The following is an 18,937-nucleotide window of genomic DNA, read 5'->3' as shown; positions in this document are numbered from 1 at the left end:
AGTGACCCGCTGACTGCGCCATTTTTCGACGGAAAGGGATACAGCTCGCGGGGAATCGCAGATTGAATCGCTGATTGAATCGGTCTCACCGGTAAAATCGTCTGTCTCAAATCAGAAATGTCCTCTGAAAATTGTTGTACTCCAACGTCATTTCATTTTACAGCTAGGAGCATAACTGATCGCACACACTTTAAATCAGAATAACTTTTTTATGAACGGACCAAACGACTTGAATTTCTCTGCAAGGCTAGAAGAATTAGTTTAGTAAATGACGTCTAATAAATATATGTGTTGAGAAAATTCATTTGTTCGGAATTGTGAAAAACAATAGTGAAAATTGATATTTACAACTTTCTAGCTGGACCCATAACAAAAATTTTAAAGATGTGTTTTGTAAACTCGTACAAATTAGATACGTTCTGACAATTTCATTGAAATTGGTGAATTGCTTTACGAATTATAAACGATAAAAAGTGGTAAAAATTGCAGTTATAGGCCGGAAATCATGAATTATTGCAATTTTTACCACTTTTCATCGTTTATAATATTGAAACTTCTTTAACACATTTCGTTCGTCTGTCTTGAACTACTGCAAATATTCCGCTAACTTACAGTATGTGCATTGTCGACGTGTCTTCGACCAGTTTTTATTGTATCTTATAAATAAAATACTAATTAACGGAACACAGCAAAATAATTCTACTAAGCTCCTGCTCAGGAAGATGGTCGATCTTGAACAGTACTGTTTTCCAGTTTCATGGAAAATTCAGGTACGAACGGTATTTCGCAGAAATGGATTTAGAAAAATGGCGCTATGATGAATATTAACTTGTTTTGTGACCACGACATACGAATCCGTCGTGGATTAACTTCCTTAAATAAAATTAACCTTGACATTCGTACGCCGATACGATCCCAAGAGACGAACGTTTAGGCGCAGAAGCTCGCGTATATCAGCGTTCCGAGGGAAAAGCAGAACGGTCGCGATAGCGGTCCCGATATGTACGATTTATCTTTAACCTCCAGCGAGATTCTTTTTCTCTTTTTTCCCCCTCGACGCCGGTTGTCGAAAAAGATGGTCGGCATGTGTGACCCAGACGATTTCTCAATCTACTACAAACTTGCGTGTGTCGAGTAAACACGTCGAGGCGAGACGAAAAAATAAACCGCGGGAACAATCGTTTTCGAGAGCTGTGTGGTCGGTTTTCTTGGTGGGCCTGTGGCTTCAACTAAAGCGGCAAAGACTGGGAATGGCCGAACGAACATCCTCTTGTTACCATTTTAATTAAAAGCGCGAATTTTAGTCTCCCTTGACCAACAGCTCTTGAACAACACCGGGCAAAATTAACCCGCTCTCCGTTTCAACTAGATCTTCCGACCTTTTAAAATTTCTCCCTTGATCCTCGTAAATCAATTTTGGACTTTATCTATGTGCCTTCGTCTTGTTTCGAGTTAAAGGAAGAGTATATTAACACTTAATGTTAACATGTTAACGTTACATTGAATTAATTTAGTTTAAAATAACTTGTCTCACTGTCTAACACTCGCGGCGTGTTCAAAACACTTTGATCGCACTTTAAACGAGCGCACACGCCATAAATGTTCGAAGAGCTCCATAGTTCATCTGCCCCATAAGAACGTCCCGAAGAGCCACCGAGTGCAACAATAAAGCGTCATGGGGCCAATGGTCCAGGCAGTTAATCATCGCGCGGCTAAAAACGAGTCGAGGACTTCTTACGAACTTCTTCTCCTTCTTCGCAAGTATCATCGAGAATCCGCTGGGAAGACGACAAACAGACCACAGATACCGAAGCGAGTTAGACGTGTAATTTACGGACGAGCGGCGGACTTTTTCGAACCCAGGAAAAACTCTCACTTCTATTATATTCTCTCAAATTATGTTTAAGACCAAATTCAATTTTCCAGCATTTACGATTCTCAAGATATAAATTATTTTCTACTGGAGGACCTCGTTAAAAATCCTCTCCTTGTAGACTGGCGCCTCTCTCGACTTTGCCAGTCTATCGCGACCACAAAAAAACCACATAATTTAGTAATTGCGTATACCGAGATACTCGGGAAAGCTTCCCCTATCTTCCGAGACGAACTTCAAATTTGTAGACCGACCAACCCACTTAAAACGCCATAAATGCGTCGGCGACCGAAGAGCAAAGGGGGGCTACGGCTAAAAAGAAGACACGGTTGTCTTCCGTGGGGATAAGCGACGCGGTAAATGATTCACCGGCCACCGGAAGCATCCGACGTTTCCGCACCCTGTCCCTTGAGCACTTCCTCAAACACGTCCGAACAAATTTGTGTTTCGCTCGGGAAAACCAACCTCTCGCTCTCTCTCTCTCTCTCTCTCTTCTTATCAGTCTTTTTCTCTCTGTTCCGTTGAAACTACGAGATGAAAAGGTGGATGAGAAATAAGAACGCCAGAGGTTGTAGAGGACCAGAGGAGTTTCAAGAATCTCGGCCGGGCCCAGAAGAGGAATTTATTAAGCCATCAGCAGCAATTACGCGGAATCGCGGAAATTACGCCGCGATGGCGGGGCGGCTGTACGTTTCTTTGTGAAGATGAGCGGTGACCTGAATTTCGGGGACACACAGATCACTCTCTTTCGAGCATGATGCGCCTCGGAGCCGATTAAAGTGCACTGCCGGTGACTTAGAATGCTCTGCCAACGTAATCGATCGGCAAAATCTGGCTCCGGAAAGCTTTTTCTAAAAGGAACGCCACCGGAAACTCTTCTGCAGCTCTCTTGCGCTTCGAGAAGAGGAGATTGTTTTGTTTGGGGATCAAATCAATCGATCAATCGCGTTGAATTACTGGAGCTGTCTCTTTTTTCCGACATTTAATCAAAATAAAACAATAAAATCAAGCTGGAAGCTTGTATTCTTGAATTACCATTTTGTTGAAGATATAAGTAAGTGTCCGGTGATTTATGGATGGAAGAGTATCGCGACTTGCATCGTAGTTTGGAGCTGGAGCAATTGATGGGAAATTGGGCAAAGAAAAGTGTTCGATCACGATCACTATGGCAACGGAATGCTGTGCACGTGGTGTAATGAGTGTTTGCAGAGTCTGCCGAGCCTAAAATAGACGCAGGAACGAGAAGGGAGGGGGCAGTAACTCGTCCATGCAAATTGGCATTAATATGCAATTGGAACAATAGATCCCAATTAATTATCCCCGGTTAATTGGGATGCCGGGCTGTACGGAAGGCGTCTTAACGAAGTTACCATGCATACCCACTAATTTGGTAACAAAACTATGCGAAACTGCGCCCCCGCGTTAACTAGAAATTAATATTTACCACTGCAATTCGAGCACCGGCGTGGTCCCGGGGACGCGATACAATTTCTACTCCTCCAGGAATATTACCAAATTGTTATGATTCCGACGCGTGCGATCGTTGCATGGAGTATATCGATAATTTTCGTTGTAATATTATAATCGTTCGCCTCCCCGGATAAATGCAACTATCCGCGGGGAAAGATGCGGGGGAACAATGACATCGTGTGGATCGCAACGAGAAATTAACTTTGGCGAGGATTCCGCATAATTAAACGATTCCGAAGGGAATATTGGATTCTATAGCGACGGCAAAACTGTTCGGAATTATATTAGGTCGTTCGGAAAATCACGTTTTCTTCAGGGAAAATGAAAGCCAATTTGTTTACCGTTTAGGATAGGTTTTACGACAAAAACGAAATTACTTTCCGAACGACCTTATGGTTAACACGAAACTGGAACACTAGGATCTAAAGAGTGATCTGGGAAGTGGGAAACTGAAATTGTAAGCAAGAGGGAACCGCAGGACTCTAAATGGACTAACAGAGTGCTAAGAAATTAGGATAAGCGAGAGCTAAATTATTCGGAGGATCAGTTTACAGCAACAGGACCCACGAGTGTGGATGCACGACTGTAATAATTTTTCAATCTTATTAGCAAAGTTTAGACTGTGGATTTTTCGAAAAAATGAAAATCGTTCGAACGGTTTATTCAACCTGAGAGCGTCGCTCCAAATTTTTCAGAAATCCTGCGCGTACAAAAAGGGGACAAGATCCCCAACACTCGAAATCCAGATGTTATCGATAAGCAGACCACCGAATCGTATCAGCGAGATAGGATCGACACGTCGACGCCAGGAGCACGTCTTCGTCGAATGTGGTGCACTCTTTCTTGCGAGGTGGCGCAGGGACGAGGGAGAAAAAAAGAGTAGAAAGTCACGTTAAACCGCGATAAGTACCGCCTTACGGTGGTAGGTTGTTACAGGTGGGATCCATCTTCCCTGGTCTCGAAAAAGGGAACGAGCCGAAACAAGGAAGCGGAAGGATGAGCTACAAAGCGGAGGCTGCTCGTTTACATACCGCGGCATTTCCGGTACATCATCCGGTCCTAGTTTTACTGGTCCCTTAACCCGTACTAATTCTTCGGGATTTGTTCGTTGTTTCAAAATTTTTAAGGATCGCCACGCAATTATGAGCACGGGTTTAAACGAGAGTAATGATAATGTTGAATACTAGAATATACTAGAATATAGCAGAATATACCTGAAATACCAGAATGTTCCAGAATATTCTAGAATATACAAGAATATACCAGAACGTACCAGAATAAAACGATAATGTTAAAAAATAATAAACGTGGTGAAGTTTTTTTCGTATGATCTTGCTTAGCGACTTTCGAATTGGCAATTTTTCATTCCTTCGCGCACACATCGCCTACTTTCGAGTGTGCCGCGTATTTTAAACGAGGAACTGATACTTCGTTTCCTTTTCATCGTGTCCCGGAGTTAGAAGCAGAAAAAAGAAATATATATCACGAGCGGAGTTTCGCGAATTTCCGAATATTCAGCCGAGAGTATGCGCGAGAGGAGCGTTTCTCTTCAAACTATTCACGATCGAATTTATCAAAGGAGCACTTAACCTATTAAGTACTAAAGGTATGCCGCGTACGTTTGTTATTCCATGCGCGAGACGGCCTATGAACGTGTCGCTGCGTTTCCGGTTTCCTTGCATCATACACTGCACTATGCGGTCTTGATGATTGCCGAGCGTTTGCGTACCGCCACGTGACAATCTATCGTTTGATTGTTTTCCAGTTGAAAAATGGAACCGACCACGAGCCACGGTGATGCAAGGAGTGACTGGCGTGTACCTTGCACCGGTTAACTGTCTTCGTTTAGACCCGACAATCCGTCAAACGCTGTTACGCTTAAAGGAGGCGAACCATTGAAACGTTCTGCGATAATTATCTTCGTTGAAGTTTGAGAAACAATTAGAACTATTCAAAGTTGTGGAATTGAATAAGTGATACAACTGGGAGAAGGGAAGATCTTTACAACTTTTTATAGGTTAATAGACAGCGGATCTTTATGCAAAATAAAAATGTTGTACCTGAACTGCACTAAACTGTATAAGGAGCATAGAAAGAGCGGGACCATAAGCGATTATCTATCTGGGAAATCTAATCAATGCCACGGACACCCGTAGAAAAATGTCGATTTACCTATGTAAACTACCTTCCGTTTATCTTTTCTGTAAACTATGCGCTTCGCTTCGTTCGACAGGAAGCTGAGCTCGTGAGACTCCGATCGATAGATTCTAGCCCCTTTGAATTTCAATGGCGACTTTCACGGTTGATATTCATGGTGGACTTCGCCTCGGTCGCCATTTTTGTTTCCGAAGCATTCTGTTGCCGGACACATCTGTTTTCTCGTGAAATATATTCTTGAAAAATAAATCAACGCAATCGCTTCATTAGGTACGCACATATATTAACGCATACTGCCTTGGGCCGAAGAACAGGAGTATGTAATAGACGTTGATACTGGGTCAACATTCGCATTCGTTGACCGAGCGTTAAAATATCCAACTATGTATCATTGTATGTGTCTACATGTTGTCGCTCTATAGCCAGCGTGTCTCCGGTGACCCAATATCAGTACCCCAAGGGTTAAATGTCGACATCACCGTTTGCTAGACATACTGAACTATTAAACGGTTTAACAAGAAGCTCTGTTGAACCACGTAGCGGAACGTGATCTCGAAAATCAGCCGGAAAGTAGACAAGTAGAGAGCATCGAACTACAACAACAAGTTGTGAACAAGATTGATCTGGGAACTATGAACAAAATTGACAATCTGCAATTTTTATAGGACACTCCACAATTCGTGTAGACGATTTTCGGTGAGAATCGCAAAGTATTCAGGCTCTGATCCACATAGGCCCTTTCTTGCAAGGTCCCTTCTGTTTTTGCCGACGACGCGACGGGAACGATTCCCGCGGCCGTTCGAGGACAAATTTATTTGTTCGGACGGAAACATGTCCGAGCATCGAGGACCGTCGCGTGTTTGCAAAGTAAATCATTGAGAGAGAGAGGAGCGGTCCCGCCGGCAGAAACGGTTTCCACCCCCGCAGCTCAACCAGACGTCGCATAAAGCGGAAAATGCGGTTTCGGTTGCCCGGCTCCCCACGTATATACGACCTATGTAAATGGGCTGAAGTTTGCCCCGATCCCCGCTCTATCCACCCCTTTTTTCTCCTCTTTATAATGGATGTCTTAGCTTCCTGTCCCCTTCTACAATCACCCCCGTAACCGCCGAGCGAAAGCGAGCGGCAGAGAAGACGTATTCGTTCTGGCCGCGCGGTGCTGACGCTTTATCTGTCACTAGACTTTTCTCAAATTCCCGAGCCCCCAAGTTGTGAAGCGCCCAACTTGTCAAGCCCCAAAATTTTTTCCCAAGCTCTGAAATTTTCAAGCCCCCAAGTTGTCAAGCGCTCAAGTTCTCAAACCCCCAATTTCTCAAGCCCCCAACTTGTCAAGCTTCCAAGTTCTCAAACCCCCAATTTCTCAAGCCCCCAACTTGTCAAGCTTCCAAGTTCTCAAACACCCCATTTCTCAAGCCCCCAAATTTTCTACTCCCCAAATCCCCAAGCTCCCAAATTCTCAAACCGTTAAATTCAGTAGAATTTAAAAATTCCTTGAAGACTCTTCGACCGATTATGTTATACAAAAAACCTCACCTCTCTATGTATAATGGACACCTAAGCTTCCCACCCCCTTCTACAACCACCCCAGAATGCGAGCGATAGGGACAACATATTCCCTCTGTCCGCACGCTTCCAACGCTTTATCCGTCACCGGATATTCCGCGTTTTCAATTTCCATCCTCGTTTACGGAACACCGACGCCCGGGCATCGTCGGATTCCGCCCCGACGAAATTTATAACGTCGATTTTCACGTGACCCATCCCCCACAAAACGCGACCCGCGATTTACCCAGCCATTGCTCCTCCCCACCGATGAACTTTATCCTCGATAATTCACCGACGGAGAAAGGAGCTGGATCTTCGCTGCCTGTGAATTAGTCGCGACACGAACCGGTTACCTAATCTGATATCTGCGACTCATCCCCGGGACTTTCGCGCGACATTTATCCCCGGTTGGTCGTATTAAATCAAAATTCAATCATTTCATTTGTATAAGGCTCCGTGCTCGGTAGTTTTGGCGTTAAGCTCTTTAAATTGTAACAAACGTTTATTGCAAAACCGTGTATCTCACTATATCATCGAAATTGAACCCGACACGAGCAGGTTAAACGCAAAACTCGCAGACCCGCGTAGACAGACCAAAAATTCCAAACTCCACTAATTCCCAAATTTCCTGAAGCTTACAGAACTGCTTGCAGAGATCACAATCCCCGTCGCGAGGTATAATTAAATCTCGAATCACAAAACCACGCGAATCAACGCGACGCGCGATGGTTTCGTTCGTCGACACCGAAAACTCCTCGGTGGAAATGATGTCGTCTTTCGACGCGAGAATTGTGTCAACATTTTCCTTGCATTTGTCGGAACTTTTCCGTGCGTTATTTTGCCGGGGAACGTTCCCGGGTGCTCGAATTACGAAGGCACACGATGGTCTCTTTCAATGGGAACGTATCCGTGCGGCGAGGCACAGGTCCTGCTGGTTCAGTACGTGTTCTGTAGTTCTGTGCACGTGTGTCTACACGTGCGTGTGTACATACGCGTGCATATGTGTGGACCTATAGCGTAGAGAACCCGACAATGGGTTCGATTGCAAACCCCCCGGCCCGATACATCTTGCTGACAATTTACCAGAGCGCGATGCGCACGATACGTACGCCCCGCCGATAGGGCAAACTGCTTCGAGAACACGAGACGCCGGCAAATTAGCGGCAACCATGTCGCCAGATGCACCGTGGTAGATTGGGGTTGATTAAAGAGGGAAACACGTCCCGTTGATAGGCCCATGATACCCGTTTAAATACGTCCACGGTTCTTAACAAGAACGCACCGCGTCAGGGTGCGGTTATCTAGCTGTGTAGATGCTTGTGTTCGGATGTGTTCCACGGTATTTGTCACTGTTGTACGTCCTAATTCCACGGTTCATTCTCCTTATTCGGAACGCGGACGGATTAACCCCCATGATCGCGCCATCAGGGTCGACTCGCTTCTTCGCAGCATTCTTTTGATTATTGCTGAACTCCTGGTTATAGCAGTGTCTGTGAAACTGACTCACAGTTGGAATTCTCCTTTCACGGCAGCGATAATTGTGAATTATTTTAGCCAGTCACTATTTTGGCCAAACTATTGTTTACACTATTAAATATGCCAATATCGAATCAGGCTTATGGCTTAAAGGACGGGTTCACCCCTATGATCGCCATCACGGTCGACTTGCTTCTTCGCAGCATTCTTTTAATCATTTCTGAATTCCTGGCTGTAGCTGTCACTGTGAAATTGGCTCACAGTTGAAGGGGAATGGAATCCTCCTTCCACTGCGCCGATAATTGTGACTTATTTTAACCAGCCACTATTTTTATTGCGACATGCGACAATTCTGTAGCAAATGGCTTATTGTGTTAAGCTGGAAAGCACCGCAATCAAAGACTGTGTAGACTGGCATCATTCGAAAGGCGGATGGATTAACCTCAGCATCACGCATCACTATCAGGGTCAACGTCGTCAGACCATGTCTTCCTTTATCGTGTGACTCTTTAATTATTGTGGGATTCCAGCTTATCGCGATTATCAGTCGAGTCTTTCTAAGAACGCGACGCCATCGTTTACACTTGATGAAGAGTACAATTCTCGCCCAGCGGTAATTCACGATTAACGCGCTGTCTCCTCGTTACGCATTAGAAGAATTTAAGAATACTCTTACATCATTTGCTACTCACCAAACATATTAAGAAAGAACATAAATTTCCATTTCACTCTAGTGTCTTGCAATTCGGGTACGACATTTTTATTTCGCATGAAGACCCGCTGTCTACATATATTGTCATACCGTTAAACCACGTGGTGCAACGCTAAAAAAACCTTGTATGAAACTAAAAAAAAACAAAAAAACTCTACACGGGATCTGGAAAAATTCGACGGGAAACATACTAAAACTTTCGGCAAGTGTCATCGCTCTCTGACTATAGAAAAAAAAATCGCGACGACTACGTGTCGACAAAATCGATCCGCAGCGTTGAACCACGTCCAGCGACAGTGGCTGGGACAAACAGACTGGCTCTCTCGCGAAATCACGTTGATCGATCGTTAAGTCTGGAATACAGCACTACAGTAAATCTTCATTCACTGTCCGGGATTGCCTGTGCGATCACTGTCCAGTGCCTACCCACTCCACTACCAGCCAACGCCGCAGGGCGGCAATGATTGATCTCGGCTCGGATATATCGGTGTGAACACCACTACATTGACACCATGAATCGAATGTTCAAACTTCTTCATTTTCATTATTTTTTTATGAGACTTTCGCTAACTTATTTCTGGCATTTTTCTGATTAAAACAAGACCAAACACGATACATATAATTTCAACTGTATTTAGTGGTTTAATCGACGATGAAAATTTCGAACGCAACGAAGAACAGCGTATGGGACACTCTTTGAACTATGCCGGCGACACGCATCGGCCACGCGATCCGTATTTCATTCTGTCCTTCTCTATGTTCGGCTCTCTATTGAAGTTTCGGCGCGGTAGACGCAGTCATAAAAAAATAGTGTCCCTATACGATCACTCTCCGTGCAGAACACGGCGGCTGTTGGACAGTAAATGAGGATTCACTGTACTTCTCTGCTCATGAATTTATTCGTCAAGAGAGGTTTCGCGGAGAGGGCAGTCCTCGCGTTCTCGTTTCGCTGTAATCGTTTGGAAAAGTGTATTGAGTTTCGGTTCCGTGGGATTAACGCGAACGTGAAATACAGTCGACCGGCTGGAAAAAAGCCGCAGAAAGAGAGAGCGCGAGAGAGAGAGAGGGTGTACTCGTGTGACGGATACGGTGAGAGGAAAATTATCGTCGACAGAGAGAAAAAATCCACGAGAGAGCAGAAGGGAGGCGGAGAGAGAGAGAGGATCGAAGCGGTTGAGCGTCGCGAGCGAATTAAGTTACGGGGGAGCAATTTGAGGGGAAATTGCGTGCAATATTTGCCATTGCCCTGGCGGAATCGTATTACCGGTCCTGTTGCCCGACGAAGACGGAACGATCCTGGCTTTTCTATGGGGGAGAGCGGGTTGAATTCCACCGTGCCGCATGCGAGCAGCAATTCGTAACGTCGAGTTTTATCGTCTCGAAAAAGCTTCCACGATGACACCGTGACACGCGTATCTTTCACGAGATCTCCCACGGTGCAACAGGGACAGATAGAACACGAGGGAAAAAGGCTGTTGCGAGAGAGGCGTCTCGATTTTCTTTCACGGAGAAACGTCGTCGCGCGCACACGGATAACCGGATAGCTTGATGCATGAGCCTCGAACCTACGCTGACACTCATTCCGTGATTTCCTGCTTATCGTTGGGTCTGCGTTTATTCTTAGCATTGCTGCTGCTGTTGCTGCTGCTGCTGCTGCCGATGCGATGCGCCGGATGTCGGGGATAAGGATCTTGCAGCTCTGATATTTACCGGTCCGATATCGTATTCCACGCGCGTATGCCATTTGTATTCGTGACCATTTTCTTTCCATGCATTTTTCGGAAATACCGGTGAGCGGGGAGTAATCCAATCATTGAATTTTGGATAGTTCGGTTGGTCGAGGTATCTAATGAGTTTTGGGAGCCTCGCCTGTATAAGCATTTTTTGGTCAATTGTTTCAAGTGACGATAATCTGGTATCGAATACTAGACCGACGATGAGTGGAAACAATAGTATAGCGGATTAGTTTGTCGGTGAGCTGATAATAGCACTCTCTTTGTTGCGAACGATAAATCACACGAGCGACACACAACAGGAAAGAATGACAACAATAATGGATGTAGAATGAGATAAAAGTGTACGAAGAGAATAATGAACGTTGCATGCTACATTAAATAGATGAAATATCAACTCCGAGCTAACAAGAATGGTCGTAGAATGAGCCGGCTTTGAAAAATCTTAACCAAAGATTTATAAATGGCGACGTTAGATCGAGATAAGATCCTTGATAGGGTTAATAAATTGTTCGGTCTAAATTTATCATAGCTACACCGCGGGTTTGATGCGTTTATGACGAAAATGAGTAGGTGGAACACAAAATGGCAAGTGGAGTTTTGTTTTAGTTTCTCTATAAAAATTGACGCTAACAATAGGATAGAAGCGAAAGAGAATGAGACAGTTGCAGGATGGGCTACTAACTCGACATCAGATATCTAGTAACCCCGAATGAGCGCCTCTTGGATCCATTTGGAGCCAGCTTTTTAAAGGCTGCGTCTAACTCCTCGTCTTCTGAGGTTTCATTTCAGTTCTCGATGATTTATGTTAAGTCTGTTAAGAGAATCCAAACGTTCACAATTATTTCGACGAAAATCGTGAGAAATGTCTTTTACTGGGTGAAACAAAAGGAACCTGCTTAACTTCTCGTCTTAGTTAACGACTTCTTAATTGCTTGTATTGAATCTGGTAAGAGGATCTGAACGTTCTGAATTACTTCTCGGAAAATTGACAATGCCACGGGGACTACTATAAAATCGTCTCAAATGATTTTTCAGGAGGTGAATAAGAAATTAGAACTTTTCTATAGGGGGAGCGAAGTAAAATTATAACACTCCGATTCGTTTAACTTCTCATAGAAGGCTGTCCCCATTAAAAAAAGAATTTTATTTCATTCCTAGTCGTTAATGTTCTTCCAGAGGGTGAAATAAACCACCTCGAGTAATTTCTCATCTTCGGAAGCCCGTATGAAGTTCTCAACTATTTATATTAGGATCGTCGAGAAGATCTAATCTATTTCCCTGACAAATTAATGAACTTATAAACAGGCTATGAGATCTTATAGAATGTCTTTCAGAGGGTGAAGCGAGAGGGTAAAGCTCCATCTAACTCCTCATCTTCTTGGGTATAATTTCTTCATTATTCAGTTCTTCATTATTTATATCGAGTCTGCTAACAGAATCTAAGCTGCGCCCAGACAAATTAACGAAGATCCGAGGAGACAGTCTTTAGGGGGTGAAATAATATATTCCATCTAACTTCTCACCTTGTGAGACCTAACTTCAATTTTTAATCGCTCATATTTAATTTTCAATCATTATATTTAAATTAATAAAAATCGAAGCATAGAATCGTTTCTAGAAACCATCTAAAATATCCTGCGGATATTTCAATAATTCCTCCACATCCATAGGAGAAGAATTTCGATTTCTCACCGAAGCTTCCCGGTTATTCTCGAAACAAATTTGCCAGGCGAGAACCGATCGACGCCACTGCATCAGCAAGATATCCCCGTGTGTAAGCTTTTAAAGGGTTGTCGCAACATCGTCGACCGTCTACGCGATCCTCTAATGAATTAACAGGAACGTAGTCGGGAGTGGAGAGGGGTTGACGGAGGCGGCTCGAAAAATCGTTAAACATCGCTTCCAACAGAGCCTACGCTCTGTCCGCGATAAACGTGTATCGTATATCTCATATATCTATGTGTAATACTTGCAGACCTTGTTGTGTAAAAGACTCCATATCTGCTCGCGATGTGTGTGTGTGTGTGTGAACCGATACGCGTGAACCGTGTACAGAGTAGAACTTTTTATGGAATACGGTGTCCTTAAAGTAGAAGATCGTTAAACGCACAACAATGAAACCGCCGTAAAACTGGCTTGTCCGGTGAAATAAGTGCTGCGCGGCGGTAATTTCCATCTTTTTGTTTTCTCCCGACGCGACGCGAAGCTTGTCCGCCGAGCTCACCCCGGTTCGATTATTAAAATTTTCCTGCCACCCCCGGCGCGGTAAATATTCGAAAACTGTGAGAGCGCGATCGTTGGAAGATTTATTTGGCCGTATATTAAAAACGGAAAATAGTATTCGCGCGGATGTTTCGCAAACACGCTGCAGAGGATAATGATCTTTTCACTGAATATGAAATTATTTGCTGTCCATCCTTGTGTGAACGATATAGAAAAAATTTTAATAATGCGACGCTCCATCGGAACGGGGTTTCGTGTTTGTACGTTTCTTTTTGTACCTTTCGGGAAGAAAACAAGCATAAAAGATTTCTATTACTGACGACTTTTTCACGATACTTGAGATTTTTCTGTCGTTTTCGATACGTGAGATTTTTCTGATCAGAAATTAGTGTGAGCCGACTGTTTACATCGTTCCCGAACACCACAGCGAGTTCGATTAATTCATCCTATTAGTGCCGGCTCTTTTTTCGTCTACGAACCATCGACTTTTCCCGCGCGTTTCGCGATAAATCCGTCTCGTCGTTGGGACGCAGAGTTGAATTCGACTCATCGAGCACAAGGAGCCATTGAAGAAGTAATACGGAACGACACACAAAGACCGAACCAACCCCGCGTGGCAACGTACGACGACTGGCAATATCACATTCGCAATAAAGATTGCTTTTCTCTTCTGAATGCTTCGTTGTGCTCGGATATTCGAAACCGAGCGTCTTCCTCGCGGATAGAAAAGGTCAAAAGGAGTGGCCGGCTGTCGTGGACGCGCCTCTTTGAAACGATAGGGTTCGTCGGAGAGGCCCTTCCACAGTCCACCAGTTGTAAAACTTTCGAAATAGATCGCCTGATTTGTCTGAAGTACTTTTACCAATTCGTTGATTCCTTTGCCGAAGCCGGCATAATATTCATCTCAAAAATGAATTATCTCGTCTCTAGATTGCGGATCTTTATGCAAAATAAAAATTTTCTGCATCGATTGCAACAAATAGACAAAATCAAATGTTATTTGACATCTTGAATTTTGAAAGTTTTCCAACAATTTTGTATTGACGGTCCCAGCGTCGAACAACTGTTTTCCTGTTTTTCAGGAGCCGCCGCCGTCGATTCCGACACAATAAATTCGATCGATCTCGTAAAAACTGCAGCCCAGTGGGGTTCCGACGGTGGCGTGTACGGCAAAGTTTCTGTCCCCAGCGGATTCTTTCTGATCATAGAGCTCCCGTCCCGGTGTAATTCGAGGGGCAGACGCGACCTCCGCGCGAACAAAACACTTTAAGCGCGCGCAGCTCAAGAAATACCCTGTGGATCGTAAACAATGAATTTCCACAGTGATAAAGGAACCATTTATCACGGACCAACCCGCAACTGCATCTTTACGCATTCACTACCGACGAAAGTTCTCCTTGAAAAAAAGATACGAATGTAGATTTTCATAAAACGCGCGATGAAGACGGGTTTTCGCGAGGTTCCCAGAAATATTAATTTGGGTCAGCCCTTGCAGATCCAAAACGAATAAAAATCTTAATAAACTCTGCCGAATTTTATTTTCATAAGCCATAAATGCATAATGATCCGCAGTCTCCAATAATTTATTAGAGACGTCATTTGTATCAAGAATAAAATGAATGCTACCATTGCACAATTAATTCGGAAGTCTCTGGGCGCTAATACAGTATTGATACAGCGTGAAGTGGATTTTCAGAAATCCTCTTCAAAAATTCAACAGCCTAATTAATACGCTTAACATTCGCTTCGAACGAATTGGTAAAGAGAAATCAATTGAGCTTTAAAAGTAGCGAGACAAATGAAGGTTTATCTAAACTTTGTACTAACACCAGTACGCGTTAAATAACTAACAGCATCAATTTCAATGAAATAGAGCAGTTAAGGGTTGACACCACCAACACAGAGGGAAAAGTTCTGGTAGTCCCTTGAAAGTTTTCAGCAAATACTCAGTGTGGAGCTATTGAATTCACTGTCCAGTGAGAAGCCTGCAAATATTTTTAGAGGTTTGCTACTAACCCTAGAAACTCACAATTGTCCACGAGATTCAAAATGTTAGCCATTTTAATATCAAAGGTACAGTCAAAGACTGACCTTTACGGTCTTGTAAAAATGATGAGAATTTATTTCGAATTTCTGCTAGAACAAAGAAATGTTACCCTTTCCAAATTCAAGTTATTTTAACTTTCTCTACATTTAAATATCTCGAAACAAAAAATATACGACTTAGACCACTTCCATAATTACAAGCACATATTGTTCGCTTCGTTTTTTGTCAAAAGAGGCATTTGTTACAAGTTTTACGTTACAAAGGTCATAAACAACACTGGACTATAAATAAACATGCCCAGCACAGAAAAGGTCAAATTTCCAACATACAACACACCTACGTACACTCAAAATAACCAACCCTTAAGCTGATTTTAATCCTAAACATTCTAGGACTAACCAATTCAATACCTTTCTACAAAATTGCACGCAATAGCAAAGCAAAATTACGAAAATTTTCGAAAATGATCGAATCAATTGCCAACTGAATCGAGACGAGGGACAAGCTCGGAGTAAAGTCTCCGGCGCGGAAGTGTTCGCAATAAAGCGTCGGTGGATTCGGATCGCGGCTGGATCGTGCAGGGTATCATCGATTCTCGATGCGTAGGACGCGTGGTCCATGGTCTATCGGTGGTGTCGTGTTGCGAGAGCGAGTCCGGGCATGGAGGGTGAACCCGAGAAAGAGAGAACCCGATAGCGAGTCCATCGATCGTCGTCGACAAAACACACGCGCCGCAAAAAAAGGACCTGACGCACGGCGTTATGATCGCTGGAGGTAGAGGTACCCGTGCAGTCTGGATGAAGTTCGATTTTGAGTGTTGGTCCGGAGTTGCGAGTGTTAGGAGAAGGTACATGGGGGATGTAGGGATGGAACGAAGCATGGAGAGAACGAGAGAGAGAGATGCAGAGAAACAGGGTGAGAGAGAGAGGTTGAGAGACAGAAAGAGAGAGGAAGGGTAAATTACAGGGCGGGTCTTGCCGTGGAAAATCGATGGGAATACACGGCGAGCCGCGTGGGACGAGTAACCGAAGCTTCAGGAACGTGATCGTCTTCACGGAGGACGCTCCTCCATTTTCATGGTCTACCATGGGGAGCTGGCGACCCTGACATCTTGTTTGGAGCGGTGGAAGAGTATCTGTGTGTATATCTCTGTTCGCTGTGGTACGTGGATAATAATGCTGCCTACCTGGAGCCGTTTGGAGGGTCGAGAACGAAGGGTGTCCACGAGAGTGCTCGTCCTGTTCGGAGGGGGTGGACGGTTAGGTCTGGCTCTTCTCGACGGTCCTGGCTAGGTTTTGCGTGTTGACAACAGGCGGTGCAGGTGGTGGTAACGGTGATGGTCGTAGTGTAGTTGGTGACTATGCCTCTCTGGTAGCGGTCGGAGATAGGAAAAAAATGTGCACGCGTAACGCGGCTGCGCCACCGGACCCGAGAGCGAGCGACTGGCTCTCGAAGCGAGTCTACGGGCTCTCTGCTCTTTCTACTTTGCTACCCGTGAAGCAACGTGATACCGTGTGTATGCCGTGTATAGATGTATATAATAGATGTGAGCAGAGACCAGACGAAACTCAAACGAAACGCGTGCGTCCTCGTCAAGGTGCTACCGTCTACTACGTGTTGCTGCTGGCAGAGCCACTACCGCTCTACCCGCCGCGTCGCTCTCTGCTCTCACTCCACCGCGCCAGCCTCCTCTTCTTCTTCTTCCTCGCACCCGACCGTGCGCGCTATGCCACTCCACCATCCCTCCAGAAAGTCCACGCAACGGAAAGGCGAGCGGGGTTGCCGCTACCACCGTCGCCCCGCGTATCAGACGAGCTGATGAAGGATACTTTCCTACCTTCCACCTGTGTTTGTACGACGGAACGCTCCTTATGTGGCCACGCACATTCTTTCCTGAAAGAAAAGGTTTTTTCTTCGTTCAATAGCCAGGTGGAGAATATTACCCGAAACTTTCGAATTCGCTCAACTTGTTACTTACACTATTATATGTTTGTTCGTTTTGTATGATTTGCATCGGCCGACCCTCTTAAGTGTGTGCAGATCCGTCCGCCTAGAAAACAGATATTTTGAATTATTTCAATAGTATATAGAAATATGTCCATTTAATGGAGCAAGAACAAAAAACAATTTCTGACCCCTACGAAAATCATTCTAGTGCGAACACGAGATGAAATTTTGCCAGGAAAAATATCTTGAACGCCGTTTACCAGATCTGCCGCGATACCGTTTCAGTGAAATAATATTCCGAGTGGAAAACGAAATTTTGAGAAAATATGATAGTTGATACTTCCGTTTGTAATGTTATACTCCACACAGAGCGCGATAATGGTTTGAGTGGGACGCGAAATTTTGAAAATGTATTCTATAGTGTAAATATTCTTTGGTATATTTTCAGAACAACTTATTATTTTATTATTTATTTGATTTAAGTCACCCCTACCCCTGGTTTCCAAGTTCCCCGTTCATCTACCTAGAAAATCGAAATTACATTAATACCAGTAACAACATCAATCGGATTATAATTATATAATTATTGCATAGAATCACTTCGGATCGCTATCATTCTCTCTTGCCAGAGTCCATATAGGCATCCACGGTATTCGTAGAGAAACTGTTCGATTAACGAGTTGAGATTCTATGCTGGAATCTTGGATTCTACTTCATAATAATAAATACATGTTTTGCAAATATACTTAAAATTAAAAGTAGCTGTTTGATTGAATAAAAATTTTATTTATGCTGGAATGACATAAAGTTCCATGTAACCAGTTACATATGTAGAAAGTGAAGTGCGAGTAACTGAAAGTTAAATAGAATCACGACAAAATGGTATTTCGTTGTTTCATTCCAGAGTCACCCTCGAGGTGAATTCGATATGCGAAAGGATGCATTTGATCTGTGCAAGGGTTAATTAGTCGTGCAAAGGGACCCTGGCAAACGAAGCATCAGTTAACAACTGAATACCTCCGTTTTACAGCTTGATATAATAACAATACCGCAAAAAATAATTTCAGAACTCCGGGGAAAAAGTATTAAACCTATTACCGTTTCCATCACTCGACCCGAACATTAAATCTTCCGTTTATGACCCTGTTTACTGCGTTGTTATGTCGTTACCATCGGCTATATTATGTAGAGACCGCAAAATATGTTACCCGCTAGTGAAAAGCGGCCTGTTGCCTACTGAGCTGTAATTAGTGGATTTGGGTCGAGGGATTCAATAGAACCTCTTGCTCGTTTCGCCTGCTGACCAGGCATTTTCGAATCCAAGTATTAGGGCCCAAAGGAATCAGGTCTGTACCCTAGCCGAAGCTGAACTCTCGAAGAATTTAATATTTCACATTCTTTACCCACTGGGATGCTCCATTTGCTTTACACCCCCCTTGCCTCGATAAATAATAGAAAACGCATGTAATAATGAACGATAGAGAACCCAGATTACCGTCTTTGTTCCTTCCGTAACAAATACGGAACGGAGAACCTACTGTTTATTCGCCAGCTAATTATTTAACATGTGTGCGAGTGTCCTGCAAAGGGACAAGGGTTAACAGAGTTAATTTTAAAGTAAAACCGTGGATCGATGCGCGCGAAAAGGGCACCGCAAAATTATCGACTGGAGGGATTAACATTGACGGGGAAGCGTCGCTAAATATTTTGCAAGTCGGCAATGCGAAGAATGCGGTTCTCAATTGTACCCA

The 18,937-nt window shown here is 43.9% G+C and overlaps 1 protein-coding gene across 1 annotated transcript in view; it reads right to left on the bottom strand.

Annotated features, from left to right (window-relative positions):
• The window catches only part of LOC143211943 (uncharacterized), a 53,548-nt gene extending 36,652 nt beyond the window's left edge, over window positions 1-16,896 (bottom strand). The window contains exon 1 of the mRNA XM_076430108.1: window positions 16,426-16,896. The gene's annotated coding sequence lies outside the window, so the exon portion shown is untranslated. The remainder of the gene's footprint in view (window positions 1-16,425) is intronic.
• Window positions 16,897-18,937: the final 2,041 nt, after the last annotated feature.

The sequence above is a fragment of the Lasioglossum baleicum genome, chromosome 9 (assembly GCF_051020765.1).
Source record: "Lasioglossum baleicum chromosome 9, iyLasBale1, whole genome shotgun sequence".
NCBI lineage: Eukaryota > Metazoa > Arthropoda > Insecta > Hymenoptera > Halictidae > Lasioglossum > Lasioglossum baleicum.
The sequence above is the reverse complement of the archived record's forward strand: the minus strand, read 5'-3'. Positions and strand labels throughout refer to the sequence as shown.